Genomic DNA, 5,384 nt, shown 5'->3' with positions numbered 1-5,384 from the left:
TGCAATGTTAGATGCTCTTCTAATTTCACTTGTGAGGGTTCAGTATAATTTGAGGGATCTGTTTCTCCAACCAGGTGTTCCTGCATCACCTAGTTGCTAGTTTTAGTATATGAACTAATCTTTTTCCATTGTCCTTTCTCTTAAAGAAAAGATAACTCGTTCAGAGTTTTGCTTGCACAGTGTACAGCCTGGTTTAGCTGCTAAATATTCAATTAGGACTCGCATATTTGTGCAGAGGATCTTGCCAATAGTGGAGGACTCAGCCTCAGAATAGAAGGACGTTCCCTTAGAAGAGATGAGGAAAAATTTCTTTAGCCAGAGGATAGTGAATGTGTGGAATTCATTGCCACAGGTGACTGTGAAGGCCACCTCATTGGGTATATTTAAAGGAGAGATCGACAGGTACTTAATTAGTAAGAGTGTTAAATGTTACAGGAAGAGGGCAGGCGAAAGAGGTTGAGAGGGAAAATAAATCGGTCATGATAGAATGGCAGAGCAGTCTTGATACGCCAGTTAGCCTGATTCCACTCTGTCTTATGGCCTCTGGTCTTATTTCAGGTCATTGAGTCTCTTGGAGTTCTAATTTACAAGGCTCTTGACTGGAGTCTGCCTGATGATGAAGAAAGGGTTCTCAGCCTGTCTTTGGAACAGTTGATAGAGCAGATGGTGGTGAGGTCAGAGGATCAGCCTGCTGTCACGATTGATGAAATTATGAAGGTAACTTTCGAGTACAGTATTGTAATCGGATGATCTGGAAATATCAGCTGCATAATACATGGCTGGCTTTTATTTTACAGAGAAGTTATATCAAAGATACTTTGCTGACCTTTAAGGATGGAGTCTATATCTGGTGTAAATTGACTTGGCTGTTTGCAAAGCATTTTAGTTTGTGTAAACGATAAGGGTCAAGTGCAGAACCAGTCTTCTTCAGAGTGCCCTGAGATGGAAAAGCTTTTTTGCCAGAATACATTTCTGTCCCAAGACGTTCTTGTTTCTATACCCATTTATTCAGACTTTCACACCTTAGGAAGCTCTCGTATAGCTTTTGTCTGGCCTGATTCTCCTGTTCCCTGCCCTACTGTGTCCACCACCCTCAACAGCACATTCTAAATACAAGCATACAATAGCCATTTTGCAACATGTTGCTGGATCTCCACAACCCCAGCTTTTCATTCCACCTACCTTGACTGTCTTCCACCTCCTAGCTTAACAAAATTTACTTGTCACCTCTCCCACCGCCCTTCAAGGAAGTGAGCTCCAATGACAGTCAGCCCTCGGAGGGGAAACAATTGTTGTCTTTGTTTTTAATGGGTGACCCTTTTTTTTCCCCAGAAGAACCTCCTAGATCAGATTCTTCCACTCCTCAGAATCAGGCTTATTATCGCCGGCATGTGTTGTGACATTTGTTAACTCAGTAGCTGCAGTTCAATGAAATATATAATATCAAAGAAAAAAATGATAATAATTAAGTAAATCGATGACAGTATATGTGTACAGAATCTCGTATGCTTTTATTTATTGCCCTCATACTCTTCCACTTTCCAATGGATACAGGCTCAGCCACTTCTTCCTTTTTGGTAAGTCTTCTCATTCCAGATATTAGTCTAATTATAAACTACTTTAAATTCATTTTATCCTCCACAAGTAAAGGGCCTTTTCCTGTATACTGTAGTCCAAATGTTGTCTCACAAGTGGCCAGATCTCTCACTTTACATTAAAAATGAAATCTCATCTTGCCTGTTTTTAAATTGCCAAATAAATCCCCCTGTTTTATTCCAATATTTTACCTTGTCCTTGTGGCCTTGACTCTAGACCTCCACCTCAATCTCATTCCAAACTCTGATGGAAGTTTCAATTTGTGACTGGTTTGGGACTAGTTTTAGTTGAATTGTTTCCTGTGGGAACTGGGATGTGACTTAGTTTTTGCCCAGCTTGGGCAGTTTTTATACTCATTGGACGTTGGTGGGTGCTGGATTTAATACTTTGTCCCAGACTCATCTGGGTTGGGGTCGGCCATAACACTTCCAATTGTGTCACTTCCTTCAAGAGTCGGGAAAGATCTGGGATTTAGTGATGTGTACCAAATTTGGACTATTGCTCCCATACAGTCTCAGCTGAGGTGAGTGGCCTCAAGCACGCAAATCCTGGTAATTGGCGAATGATAGTATGCACTGGTCTCGTTGGCGACAGTTCCTTCTCCCCTACACCCTCCTTTCACCCCAGTCTGCTATAAAATGGATAGCCCAGATGGGCAAGGAAGTTCAAAATCACAGAACCGAAGCAATAGATAGTTGAGGTACAGATGAGATACGATCTGGTCAAACGCCGACTGTTTATTCATTTCTGTGGATGCTGCATGACCTGCTGGGTTCCTCCAGCGTTTTGTGTGTGTTGCTCTAGGCTTGTAAGGGTGAATGGGCTGCACTCTGTCCTTATACAGAAGTCAGACTAGGACTTGCTAACTGTGGGTTGCTCCAAAGCTGTAGATGCCACCACAAAGGGTTTGCAGCTTTCTGACCTATTGCTCCGGGGTGGGAACACATCACCAAAATATGGCAGTGTAGTCTGGCTGTACCCAAAATAAAACTCCCAGGACTTGACAAGACCAGCTGGCATGATGGTGGTGTAAGGGGTTGCTTTCCAATGCATCTTCACATTTCTATATCCACTGGTACATGTGTCCACTGTGGTAAAATGGTCCCAAACCAAACTAAACTAAACCAAACCAAACTAAACCAAACAATCCAAGTTTTATGGAGAATGATTCAGACTAATCCAAATCAGCAGCAATGAAAATCTCACTAGAGAGACCGCTGGTAGTTACCGTGGGGGTAACTACTGCTGCTTTTGGATGGTATAGTTATAATAATGGAATATCCAATTCATGAATTAAGAGCTGTTCTGCAATGTTCAGTCAGTAACTTCAATTCTGCTTCAAGCTTAATCTGTTGGCTTCTAATTTCAGATGTGCAATAATCACCTACAAGACCCCTCTACAGTATCGGTCTTCCAAGCCGTGAACAGGGCTCTGTTTGCAGAGACTGTGGAACTGCGCAGATACTGGAGCAGTATCAGAAGTGCAAGGAAGGTAACGTAACTTTCAACAGCTGCTTCCCCCTCACCCGCCCAACTTCCCCCTCACCCGCCCAACTTCCCCCTCACCCGCCCAACTTCCCCCTCACCCGCCCAACTTCCCCCTCACCCGCCCAACTTCCCCCTCACCCGCTCTCACCTATCAGCTGTCAGCTTTCTCTCTCCTACCCTCTTATTCTGACATCTGCCTCCTTCCTTTCCAGCACTGTTGAGGGGTCTCAGCCCAAAACCTCGATTGTTTATTTCTCTCCATAGAAGCCGCCTGCCCTGCCGAGCTCCTCCACCATACGTATGGCATGAATGCCATTTGCCTATCAAGTACTGTTGACTTTTGTTACGTCCTTCAATGTCTGGAGAACTTGAGTCACTCAGCCATGATTAGAGAATGCTCCAATTCTGGCATTGATGGAAGCTCATTGAATCGGGGAATGCAGATAGAGAGAGGACACAGTCCTGAGCAACAGTAACATCCTGGGACAGCAATCATAGCATCCAATATTTACAATATTATCTGTATGTTTGCATTAATCTTATTTTTGTGCCCTTTATCAATAAATACTTTTAAAAATAGTACCATCAGACTTCAACGGACCTCTCTATCTTTGCTGGTAAGTGATCCAGTTACGGGAATTCGTAACACCATACAAAATCCACAAAATGCTGGAGGAATTCACCAGGCCAGGCAGCATCTACAGAAAACAGTCGACGTTTCAGGCCGAGACCCTTAGGGGGACTGGAGGAGAAAAGCTGAGGAGTAGATTTAAATAGTTGGGGAGGGAAGAGGAGAGAGAAACATGAAGGGGAAGGGATGAAGTAAAGAGCTGGGAGGTTGATTGGTGAAAGAGAGACAGGGCTGGAGGGGAGAGTCTGATAGAAGAGGACAGAAGGCCATGGAAGAAAAAAGGGGTGGGGCTTTAAGGGCTGAAGTATCCTGTGTAATTGATGCAGCGGATCTTAACAAGGCTTTAGCCACAGTCTAATGGGGGCAGCCTAGCAATAAGGAGCCCATGGGATCTGAGGAAGAGTGGTAAACCTAATCCAAAGACTACCTCATTGACTGAGAATTTTTTTTACTAGTAAGTTTCTGCAGAGTTCAGCACTTTGGACAATATATAACAATGACTTGGGCTAAGTTGTACTAGCTGCTAAGAAGATGTTGCATGATTATGTGCAACTTGACTGTGGTTGATGGTGAAGAAAGCAACCAGATACAGATGGTCCATCAACTGGCCTTCGGCCTGAAGCCTGCTCTGCGTATTTTCAGTGTAATGCTCCGGTTCACAGTTTTACTGTCATGCTGTAGGTATTTCATTTAGCAGCTCTGTTTCTGCTTTCAGCCTGTTTGGGTTATTGAATTGACTTTATTTCTTACATCCCTCGTATACTTGAGGAGTAAAAATCTTTACGTCTCTGTCTAAATGTGCAATCAGTAAATTGTAATAAATAGTATGTACAACAGAAGAGTCAATATAACATAGAAATACAGTTGAGTCAGCATGAATTAATCAGTCTGATGGCCTGGTGGAAGAAGTTGTCCCAGAGCCTGTTGGTCCTGGCTTTTATGGTGGCTTTTACCGTTTCCTGGATGGTAGCGGCTGGAACAGTTTGTGGTTGGGGTGACTCAGGTCCCCAATGATCCTTTGGGCCCTTTTTACACATCTGTCTTTGTAAATGTGGGAAGTTCACATCTACAGATGTGCTGGGCTGTCTGCACCACTCTCTGCAGAGTCCTGCGATTAAGGGAGGTACAATTCCCCTATCAGGCAGTGATGCAGTCAGTCAGGATGCTCTCAATTGTGCCCCTGTAGAAAGTTCTTGGGATTCAGGGGTTGAAGATGAGGGATGGTGAGGAATGTGCGCCATCTAATTAGGATGGTGGAACGGGAGCACGGGTGTTTCTGGTGAGGGACACTAAGGTTGAGCTTGGGACTTGTCTTCGGGCGATGAAGAGAGAAGATGCTGGACAGAACAGGTGGTAGGATTCGACTCGGAGTGGAACCTGATTCGATGAAGCCAGGTGTCAATATCAATTGCGGGTCGATGCATACAGTGAAACGTTTAGCTCCAATTTGTGCACATTTGACTGTTTTAATCAAAATGGACCCTTTTCTTTTTGTTTTTTTTCACTAACCCTTTAGTTAAGACTCATAAATATAATCCCTTTAATTGTATGCAGTGTACCGTCTGTTATTTCGTGGCACTAATTTGAAACGGTGGTAAATTGCGCAGAATCCATACATACCGGGGTTTTGGGTGGGAGAGTCATTTCCGTCTCACAGGTCTGGCGGGAC

At 43.8% G+C, this 5,384-nt stretch overlaps 1 long non-coding RNA gene across 1 annotated transcript; it reads left to right on the top strand.

Annotated features, from left to right (window-relative positions):
- Positions 1 to 582: 582 nt before the first annotated feature.
- LOC132398890 (uncharacterized) lies at positions 583 to 3,574 on the top strand. Its single transcript, XR_009513832.1, has 3 exons — positions 583 to 717; positions 2,966 to 3,088; positions 3,349 to 3,574. It is a non-coding gene; the product is annotated as an uncharacterized LOC132398890 (long non-coding RNA).
- The last annotated feature ends 1,810 nt before the right edge of the window (positions 3,575 to 5,384 follow it).

This window comes from Hypanus sabinus, chromosome 9 (genome assembly GCF_030144855.1).
Source record: "Hypanus sabinus isolate sHypSab1 chromosome 9, sHypSab1.hap1, whole genome shotgun sequence".
Lineage (NCBI taxonomy): Eukaryota > Metazoa > Chordata > Chondrichthyes > Myliobatiformes > Dasyatidae > Hypanus > Hypanus sabinus.
Note: the sequence above shows the minus strand (reverse complement) of the source record. Positions and strands in the feature narration are given on the sequence as shown.